Source organism: Trichechus manatus, unplaced genomic scaffold (genome assembly GCF_000243295.1).
Source record: "Trichechus manatus latirostris isolate Lorelei unplaced genomic scaffold, TriManLat1.0 scaffold00282, whole genome shotgun sequence".
Classification (NCBI taxonomy): Eukaryota; Metazoa; Chordata; class Mammalia; order Sirenia; family Trichechidae; genus Trichechus; species Trichechus manatus.
This window is the reverse complement of record NW_004444218.1, coordinates 955,028-965,666: the sequence shown is the minus strand read 5'-3', so window position 1 is coordinate 965,666 and position 10,639 is coordinate 955,028. Positions and strand designations below refer to the sequence as shown.

The following is a 10,639-nucleotide window of genomic DNA, read 5'->3' as shown; positions in this document are numbered from 1 at the left end:
AAGCTATGGCCATGGCCAGTCATTCCACAAACAAGACCACATCCACATTCTGTGGGGGCCCAGAGACCCTCAAGCTGAGAACTTGGTGTAAGGGGCTCCCACACTGGTCACACCCCTGAGAAACTCTCGAGGAAGATACTGTCATCCTAGACCTTGAAGATGTCTCACAAATTCTTTTTCAAGGACAACAGGCAGTACACAGTTGAAAACAACTAAGTAGGCAATGAAACAAAGTACCATGACCAAGAACCAGCAGAAAGGGCAAACCCCAAAACCAAACCCGTTGCCATTAAGTCAATTTCGACTCATAGCAACCCTACAAGAACAGAGTAGAACTGCTCCATAAGGTTTCCAAGGCTGTAAATCCTTATGGAAGCAGACTCAGCCTGCCACATCTTTCTCCCGTAGAGTGGCTGGTGGATTCGAATCACTGACCTTTTGGTTAGCAGCCCAGCACTTTAACCACTGCACCACCAGGGCTCCTAGCAGAAAGAGAGCCACAGGTAATTCAGACCTTGGAATGACTGGACATGCAGCATAAAACCATCACACTCTGATTAGGGAACAAAAAGAAGCTTGAAAATACCTACCCAAACCCATTGGCATCAAGTCAATTCCAACTTATAGTGACCCTGTAGGACAGAGCAGAACTGTCCCATAGAGTTTCCAAGGCTGTGACCTTTACAGAAGCAGCCTGCCACATCTTTCTTCCGCAGAACAGCTGGTGGATTTGAACTTCTGACCTTTCTATTAGCAGCCCAGCGCCTAACCACTGTACCACCAGGGCTCCTCAAAAACACTTCCAGGGAAGAGGAAATGATAGAGTTCACCAGGAGGTTTATAAAGCACTAAAAAGGCCTTTTAGAAATGAAAGGCTTTAACAGTAGATTAGACACAGCTGATGAGATGGGTCAGCAGACTCATCAAGATTGTGATGCAAAGACAGAAATAGAAGTGGGGCAAGACCTCATCTGCCAGGCCTCATGGCACCCCTGATGTCCCACCTGCCAGATCCTGGACAGGTGACAGGGGATCCCAGCACCTAATGCAGTAGATGCAAGTCCCCTCGTGCCAGGGAGCCGGTCTTTCCCAGATGGCCATGCTCTGGGAAGGACGTGAGAGCTCCTCGGGCAAGGCCAGCTGGCGCTGTCTGTCGCAACCAGGGTATCTGAGGTCAGCGGGAGGAAGCCCTGGCAGCTGGCCCCTGCTGGAATCCCACTGGCCTGGAGCCCCTGGTCTGCTGCAAGGCCCACCGTGATCAATGACTGTCCCCTGTGGGACAGCACTGCTCTAGGGATGTCAGAAGAGAAGGCCATAGCTCACTTGGCTTCTGCCCTGCCACAGCACTTGCCAGACCACATGCCTGGCCACCGAGCGAGGCCACTGGCCAGGGACAGCTCTGGCCACTGATGCTCACTAGTAAGATGCAAAGTGCTCCCCACCTGGCTGTAGAACCCATCCACCCAAGCAGGCCCGGGCTTGGCAGGAGCAGCACTGGCCCTTGGGATGATGGCATGGGGCAGGCTCCATGGTCCAAGGGGCACCTACCACTGCAAGCCTGCAGTCCCTCACAGAGCCACCGATGTGTCTCCAGGCAGGCCTGGCACCAGAGGTGTGGGCCCAGAGCCCAGTGCTGCAGCCTTGACGAAGACGCAGTTATTGGGAGGGAAGGACCAGAGGAAAGCCAGCCCCTGGGGAGGGGACCATCAGGAACTGCCTTTCTCTCCAGTCCCTCGCCCCCCGCTCAAGCCAGGCCCGCTGCCCTCTGGCCCCTCCACTCAGTTCTGGCCATAGGCCAGCCTGCTCATCTTCCCAGCTTCACTTCCCACCACCTCACCCGTCTTCACTGAGACCCCAGATATGCCCCTCGGCAAACTCCTGACAGGTGCCCACAGGTGCAAGGCCCCTTCTCCCAGTGTACCCCCACTGACTCACCATGGCACATCCCTGATGCCTGCCTGCTGGGTAAACAGACTCGCCCTCTTGGCTCCCTGCTGACCTGCAGGGCTGTGAGGGCCAGCCCAGGACAGAGCCACTGCCCTCCCAGTTACATACCACGGGGCTGGGCACAGGCCAGGCTGGCAGACACTGGGCACCCTGCTTTCGCTGCTCCGTGCCTGCTTGCCCGTCATGCAAGACTGCCTGGGAAAGCACTCCTTTCCAGTTCCCACAGCATCTGCAGCCGGCAAAGTGGAAGGCAGACTTGAAGGTGCATCAACAGGCACCATCGTATTAACCAGACTGAGGTTTGACCTTGCCAGGTGGCATCTATGTAAGGAGTTCACCTGAAAAGATGTGTGAGTTTGGTCAAAGGTGTAGGTGAGGGCAGCATCCTGGGAGGATCATGCCTGCAGTTAGCAATGACACCCCCACCCCACCTGTTGCCACCCCACCCTGGCTCAGTAAAGACGCAGAGGCCCCTGGCGGAGGAGTCTCTGTGGGCCCGCAGGAGCCCGAGCAAAGCCATGGAGCAATCAGAACCCTGTAAGGTCTCCTCCAAGTCATGGGCAGCCAGAGTTTGAAGGCAGGAAGGAGGGTCTCTGGGGCCAAAGCCCTCCCACACATCTCGGCCACCCAGTGGAGCTTCAGGATGTCAGCAGCCACCAGGGAGGACACATTGCCTGCTACAGAAGGTCGCTCTGCTTCCTCAGCAGGCATAGGGACCACCTCTTCTTCCTGCACACAGGGGTGCCACCTGCCAGCCAGCAGGCAGAGGGGCCACAGTGGAGATCCACAAGCCCTGCTGCAAACCTGCCAGGCTTGCTGAGTCCGGTTAGATGGTGGCCCCATGCAGCCTTCACAGCTGCAAAGCCCAGCAGGTGGAACAGCAGGCAGGGAAGGCCACATGCTACCAATCACATGGCCCGGCCACCTGAGGCAGGCACTGTAGAACCTAGGTCTCTGGGCGGATCAGACACTGACACAGAGGCAGCTGGGACCCAGAGCCTTTGGACAGGGAGAAGCCAGCTGGGGAATGCCTTCCCCATACCAGGCACTTCACAGGGTGACCTGTCTCACTCGGAGGGCTCAGGCAGTATCTGAGGTCACAGCAGGGACATGGCAAGATGGGCCCTCATAGGGCACATGAAGGTGTCCCAAACCATGGGGGCCTGCTGTTTGGACATGGGGTAAAGGGAGATAAGCAGACCACCTGCCACTCGGGTCTCCAAAGTGGGCACAGGTGGGGTGCCAGAGCCAAGTGGATCTCCCAGACCCACATCCACTCCCTGCAGCCTCCAGACGGCATTGCCCTGGCAGATCCACAGCTGTTCTACGCAGCCATGTCATGGAAACACATGGAAGCTGGCAGGCCTCCACATGGCCCTGCTGGCCTCACTGTTCCCCCTAGAGCAGGGGCTGCCAGCCTTCCCCAAGGTGAGGAGAAGCCCCTGGGAAAGGAAGTGAGGGGGCAGCTGGCTCCTTCCTAGTCTTGATGAAAACATCACCGTGCCCGCATAAGGTCCCACTCAGGCACCCATTCTAAAAGGCAACTGTGAAGACGCAGCAGTCCAGCCATGCCTCAGCCAGGCAAGCCAGATGGAAGAACCCAAATAGGTGGCCCAGGCTGAGAGCAGGGAGGCCTGTGGGTGCCAGTTGGGGCAAGGCCACACTTGGAGGTCGAGGCCTGAGTGGTGGCCCAATGTCTCAACAAGCACTGTATTGCAGCCCCACCTTGGTGCAGTGCAGCTGGCAACAGCCCTGAGCCCAGATACCTGGCCCACTTCAAAACAAAAAGCTGTCTTCTTACATTTTGCAGCAGCTTCGTTTTGTGCTCACAGTGAGGGCCCAAGGGATTCTACCATGGCCTGGGCTGCTCTGCAAGACCAGGAGGCCCTGAGGATGGTGGTGGCAGCCGATCCGAGCTCCACACGGAAGCATCCCTACCTTTCCACGGCCCCTTCCCAGGGCTTCCTCAGGACTCCACATTTCTTGACCTACGTGGATTCCACTTCACTGCCCATGACAAGCAGTCTTTGCCACAACCAAATTATTATTTAAAATGCTGACCACTGTGAGCGTTGCCAAGTGTTATGGGTTGAATTGTGTCCCCAAAAAACATGTGCTCTAACTCCCATACTGTGGAGGAAACCCTGGTGGTGTAGTGGTTAAGAGCTATGCTGCTAACCAACAGGTCGGCAGTTTGAATCCACCAGGTGCTCCTCAGAAACCCTATGGGGCAGTTCTACTCTGTCCTACAGGGTTGCTATGAGTTGGAATCGACTTGACAGCAACTGGTTTGGTTTTGGTATACCTGTGTATGTAATCCCATTTGGGACTAAGGTTTTCTTTGTTACATTAATGAGGCCACATCAATGTAGAGCATGTTTTAAGCTGATCACTTTCGAGACACAAAAGGAACAAACTAGGCACAGAAGCAAAGAAGTACAAATGAGGAAAGACTGTTGCCACGTGGAGATCGCCAAAGAACCGAGTAAGAGAAGCAGAAAGAGACAAGGATTTCCTCCAGCAGATAGAGACAGTCTTCCCCCAGAGTTCGGACTTCTAGCCTCCTTAACTGTGAGAAAATAAATTTCTGTCCATTAAAGCCCCCACTTGTGCTATTTTTGTTACATAGCAGCACTAGATAACAAAGACACCAAGTTACATCTCTTTTAAAAACCTACTTGGACATATTAGAAAATGGATTAAATCCTCAACATTAAATCCTGCTGAGAGCAAGAAGGCTGTCGAAATCATGTGTTCTCCAAAGGCATCCAGCATGAACTGAGACCATACTGAAGTCCCCAACCCGAGGACTGCAACTCAGGTCCTGCAGGTGTATGCGTGTGGATGAGCCCTCACACCTGCCCATGTACTCACCTGCACTGCTCACCAGCACCCAGCCTGCGGCTTCCATTGAGCCCTTGCCTCTGGTTAGAAGCACCAAGGATGCACCGTTTCTCTGGAGTGGTCTCTACCAACCTGAGTCTGCACCCTTGCCAAGTCCTCCCACCTGTGGGGACTGAGTCAGATCTAGGGCAACTGTGAAGTAAAGGGTTAACTCAGCAGGCCTGGGTTGTCTACCCTGCGCATTCCAAAGAAAGGTCTGGCCCTTGCCCAGCTTCTGGGGGATAGCCCCTAAGCCCATGGAACATCCTGCCTGACCAGAGTATCCATGTCTAGCTGTGGGCTTTGGGCCCTGGACCAGAGAGTCTATGCTAACAATGTGATTTCTAGCGGGAGGTGCCTTGGGCCACGCGGCATCAGCTTGACCTCTGGAGGGCTGGAGACTAAGGTCAGCCCCGCAGGCAGTCAGTCATACGTATATGACCGGCCCTCAGTAAAAACCCCGGACACCAGGACTCCAGTGAGCTTCCCTGGCTAGCAATGCTTTGTGCGTGTTGTTCCATGTCACTGCTGGGACAAGTTAAGTGCTGTCTGCACAACTCCACTGGGAGAGGACAACTGGACGTGCATGCCTGGTCTCTCCTGCACTCTGCCCATGTGCCTTTTCCATTGATGATTTTAATCTGTATCCTTTTGCTATAATAAACCGCATTCATGAGTAAAAGAGCTTGGCTGAGTTCTGTGAGTCCTTCCAGCAAACTACTGAGCCTAAGGCAGGTCTTGGGAAACCCTGGACAACACCATTAGTGTTCCTGCAGGGTCAACACCGCCATCCCCACGTGGAGGTGAGGGCGTGGCCCGCTGCACCAAGTTAGAGCAGCCTTTCTGCTCCAGTGAGACACAGGCCCCTGCAGGGCCAGAAAGGTGCTCTGTTGCCAGAATTTGCTCCGGCCTGTGGCTGGCCTGGCTGAGCCAGGTCCACACTGAATCACAACCATCCTGTACCATCGTCCCGCTGAGGCTCCGCCCACAGAGCTGGCCAGGATGCCAGATGTGTGGCTCCAATGGCCAGCAGCCCCTGCAGTCTAAGGGCCCACCCCTAGGACTCAGCTGGGTCTCCTCCCCACTCTGCTGAGCCTCCGGGACTGGAGACAACACCCACTACAAAGAACTGAGCAAAGTCTTTCTATTACTGGGTATTACAAGTAACACCTATTTTTCTTTTGAAGCAACTGCTTATGACCAAACCCCTAGTTAAAAGAGCACTAAAACACCCTCAAAACGAAGCACACAGTAGGCCCCGCCTGTATCACAGCACCCCTGCCTGCCTCCCAGGCACCCAGGGAGCCCTGTGAGGGCAGAGGCTTCGATGGAACCTGGCCAGCATTTAACGGATGGACATAAGGGATGTGTGAGGGGCTGTGTATGCGTTTGAGAAATGCTGAGCTCCTCTTACACGGGCACGATGACAAAGGAAGAGCTCAGTGTCCTGTGAGAGTTAAACCCCCATTTACCACAGGCAACAGGGTGACCCTGGCCCCCCACGGGCACCCCTCAGGCTGCAGGGATGCCTTATTTCTAGCTGCCCACCACCGACCAGAGGCCAAGTCCCACCACACACTTGGACCCACCCAGTCGTGCCTCTGCCGGGCCAGGCTGCTCTCCTGCAGCACCCAGAAAGAGCCGGAGCAAAAATAAACTGGCTTGTGACCTGGGCACTCCCTCCCCTAGACCCCATCAGGTGAGAGGAGGACAATCCCCATGAGCACGGACAGGGCAGAGGCCGCTCCCAGGAACGAAACACCTTTAGCACTCCCACACACCCTGGAGTCCCTGGGCACACCTGGACCCCTGCCGGCTGGATTTAAGAGATATGAACTGAAAGAAAAGAACTCTTTTCAAATCGTAGCCAAGGGCTTCCTGTTCTCTTTAAGAAACCAGTGAAAGTCTGCAAAATCACAATACATCTAGTGTTTGTCTGGTCTAACAACCTGGTAATTCTGCAAACCAGGAAGGAAGCACCCTGAGTTTGGCACAAGCTGAACAGCAAACAGCGCTGGCTGCAAGGGCCTGACGCTTTTCAGGCACTCCCAGCCCATCTGCTTGATAACAATTTCGAGAACTACTCCAGGGCATCTGCGTGCTCCGACCCCAAGCTAAGTGCCCTCTGCAGGCTTGAGTCGGCCTCCTCCCCCGACTCCACAGAGAAACCACCTGGCTTTCGTCCTCATAGCCAGCAAACACGGGTTATGCCTTTTTTTAAATTTAATTTAATTTAATTTAATTTTTTATTGTACTTCAGGTGAAGGCTTACAGAACAAATAGTTTCTCATGAAACAGAAGTACACATGTTGTTTTATGACATTGGTTAACAACCCCACAACATATCAACCCTCTAACTTCTCAACCTTTTTTTTTGGTGAAAATACACATAGCCAAAGATACACCATTTCAAAAATTTCTGCATGCACAGTTCAGTCACATTGACTACACTCTTCAAATTGTACTGTTAGTCTCACTTAAGACGAAGGCTTACAGAACAAAACAGTTTCTCATTTAACAGTTACTACAAATGTTGCCCTATGACAATGGTTAACAATCTCACAACACATCAACAATACCCTTACTCAACCTTGGGTTCCCTATCACCAGCTTCCTTGTCCCCTTCTGCTTTCTGGCCCTTGTCACTGGACTCCTGTACCTCGTTAGTCTCATTTGGTTTTACGGGGATGTCCGCTCCCAGGCTGAACAGTGAACCTCGGAGGTAACTTCACCACTGAGCTAAAAGCGTGTCTGGGGGCCATACTCTCAGGGTTTCTCCAGTCTCCTGTAGGCCAGTAAATCTGGTCTTTTTTTTGTGGGTTAGAAGTATGCTCTACATCCTTCTCCAGCTCTGTCCAGAACCCTCTGTTGTGGTCCTGGTCAGAGCAGTCAGTGGTGGTAGCCGGGCACCATCTAGCTGTACTGGACTCAGTCTGGTGGAGGCTGTGATAGCTCTGGTCCGTTAGTCCTTTGGAGTAATCTTTTCCTTGTATCCTGTTCTCTTCATTCTCCCTTGCTCCCGAAGGGATGAGACCAGTGGAGTATCTTAGATGGCCGCTCACAGGCTTTAAAGACCTCAGACACTACTCTCCAAGGCAGAATGTAGAGCATTGTCTTCATAAGCTGTGTCATGCCAATCAAGTTAGATGTTCACGGGTTATGCCTTTTTTAAGAACAAGATTCTCAAGTTGAGTCAAGCCCCAAATCTCACTCCAGATGGCATATAAGAACAGCATGGCAAGAAACGATGCAGACAGAGAGACAGGAAGACAGACCTGGTCAAAGACAGCTCCGGGGCACAAGCAGAGACAGTGCAGAGATGGCTGCAGGGGCGTGGGTGAGGACTGCTGCTTTAAGCGAGGGGCACAGTGGGCAAATCTCACCTTCATTGCTAACTGCATGGTCAGGATCAGCATGAATGAGATTCCCAAAGTGTGGAAATGGATCCAGCCCTCACCTTCCCACTTCTCCATCCTCGTCACCAGCCACTCATGCGACACTCTCTCTCACAGCCCCAGCCACCTAGAGCTGGGCCAGAGCTCACACATTAGGACACCTGGTTTCAGACACCAAACAGGCAGACACCAGCCCCTGCTGGCTCACATTGCCCCTGTGGGTTCATTAATTCGCTGGAATGACTCACAGAATTCACGGAGAGTATACCATACTTGGGAGCCCTGGTGGCACAGTGGTTAAGAGCTTGGCTGCTAACCAAAAGGTCAGCAGTTGGAATCCACCAGGTGCTCCTTGGAAACCCTATGGGGCAGTTCTACTCTGTCCTATAGGGTCGCTATGAGTCGGAATTGACCTGACGGCAATGGGTTTATACCATACTTGAGAAGTTCCTGATTGGTGCAAATGGTTAAGCGCTCAACTACTAGCAGAAAGATTGGCGGTTTGAACCCACCAAGAGGCGCCTCAGAAGACAGGCCTAGCGATCTGCTTCCAAAAGGTCATGACCTTGAAAATCCTATGAAGCAGTTCTACTTTGCATGCGTGGGGTCACTATGAGTTGAAATCAACTCAATGGCAACCAACCACAACAAAACAATACCATACTTACTACAGATTTACTACAATCAAAAAGGATATAAACAAACAAATACAAAGGGTGAGGTGGGGGGGGGGGTCACAGCACGGAGCTTCCATGGCACAAGGAGGGTGTGGTCACCAGCCAGGAAGCTCCACCTGAGTCTCTTGGTTCAGGCTCTTATCAACCATAGCAAGTGGCCATGATAGATTACATGAGGCCTCATGAGGTTTAATCAGCAGGTGGTCCCTCTTGGTCTGGTTGGCCCTCATTCATTAGCCTCAGGTGTTGGTCTGGCTTGAAAAAACCAAGAAGACCAAATGGCTTTCTGCAAGTTGATCCACATCTCGCAGCCACATGACAGCCTGTCTCCCTGCCCCTCAGTCCCCATCTTGGAGGCAGGCTGGTGACTCATGGAGTCCAGTGGCAGAGGTGGCAAGCCAGAGGAAGCAAGGGTCAAGGTGGCAGGGCCTCGCTGCTGCTGCCAACCCAAATGGGGAAGAATCTGCTGGGGGTGGGTTGGGGTGGGGATAGACCCTCTGCTTACTGTTACCTCAGTGAGGTCAGGGGCCAGGCACAGGCCAGCAGAGGCTGGGGCAGACTGCAGTGATACTAGGAGGTGGCTGAGCCTAGAGGGGCATGGTCCCCCCACCCCACCCCTGTCATCTGCAGGCCACCCTCTTCTGCACCCTAGACGCCATCAGGCCACCAGCCTCACCTCCCCTGGGGGCTAACAAGCATCATGGACTGGCTGCATCTGCCACCCACTTGCTCCCACCTTCCATTGTGCCAACCTCCCTCTAGCACTGGCCTCAAGAATCTGTCTGCCTAGAGACTCGAACAGACTTGTACACCAATGTTCACTACAGCACTGTTCACAATAGCCAAAAGGTAGAAACAACCTAAATGCCCATTAGCAGATGAATGGATAAACAAAATGTGCTACATACATACCAAGAGGGGAGTGGTCAGTTAGTGGCCCCTGCTGGGAGGGGCCACGGCTTGAAATTGACAAGGAGTTGTGTATATATGCAGTCAAGCCCACAGAGATTTTTCTTTAGACAGAAAGAAGCAGTAAGAGAAACAGCAACAAAAAGCAGAAGGAAGAAAGAAAAGAGAAGCAGAGAGAGAGAGGAGGCAGGAAATCTCCTAAAAGAGCTGTAATACCGGTCAAGGGCTGTTAACACGGAAGACAGCAAGGGGCCCAGAAGAGGCCCAGTGGCAGAGCTGGTGGTGACAGGCCCAGAAGGGGCCATGCAGCACCGTTGGTGGTGACACACAGCAGGGCCAAGAGGAACCTGTCCTGAGGGAGCTGAAAGGAAGCCTGCATGGCCAAGAAGGGCTGAGAGAGCTGTTCTGCATTGAAGAAAGGTGACTTTGCCTACATGCTTCCTGATCCTGATCCTGAGTTGTAGCCTATTACTTCCTTAATAAACCACTTAACTGTAAGTATGTCTGTGAATTCTGTGTGGCCATTGCAACAGATCATAGAAACCAGAAGAGAAGTAGAGAGTTCCATTGGAGGGATGGCTGGTGTCAGAATTCGTAAAAAGCTTGGAGAGCAGAGGTATATCTAACCTCCACCTCATAGTGTCATGGTTTGAATTATGTCCCCCCAAAAATGTATCAATTTGGCTGGGCCATGATTCCCAGAATTGTGTGGCTCGCCTCCATTTTGTGATTGTAATTTTATGTTAAAGAGGATTAGGGTGGGATTGTAACACCACCCTTACCCAGGTCACATCCCTGATCCAATGTAAAGGGAGTTTCCCTGGGATG

The 10,639-nt window shown here is 52.9% G+C and overlaps 1 protein-coding gene across 2 annotated transcripts in view; it reads right to left on the bottom strand.

Annotated features, from left to right (window-relative positions):
• The window catches only part of TANGO2 (transport and golgi organization 2 homolog), a 65,517-nt gene that overhangs the window by 47,218 nt on the left and 7,660 nt on the right, over window positions 1-10,639 (bottom strand). Inside the window, exon 1 of one of the 2 annotated variants that reach the window (XM_023725053.1) lies at window positions 9,815-10,516. The exons of the other annotated variant lie outside the window; for it this stretch is intronic. The gene's annotated coding sequence lies outside the window, so the exon portion shown is untranslated. Of the gene's footprint in view, window positions 1-9,814; window positions 10,517-10,639 lie in introns of those variants that run through there. 2 annotated transcript variants of the gene reach the window in all.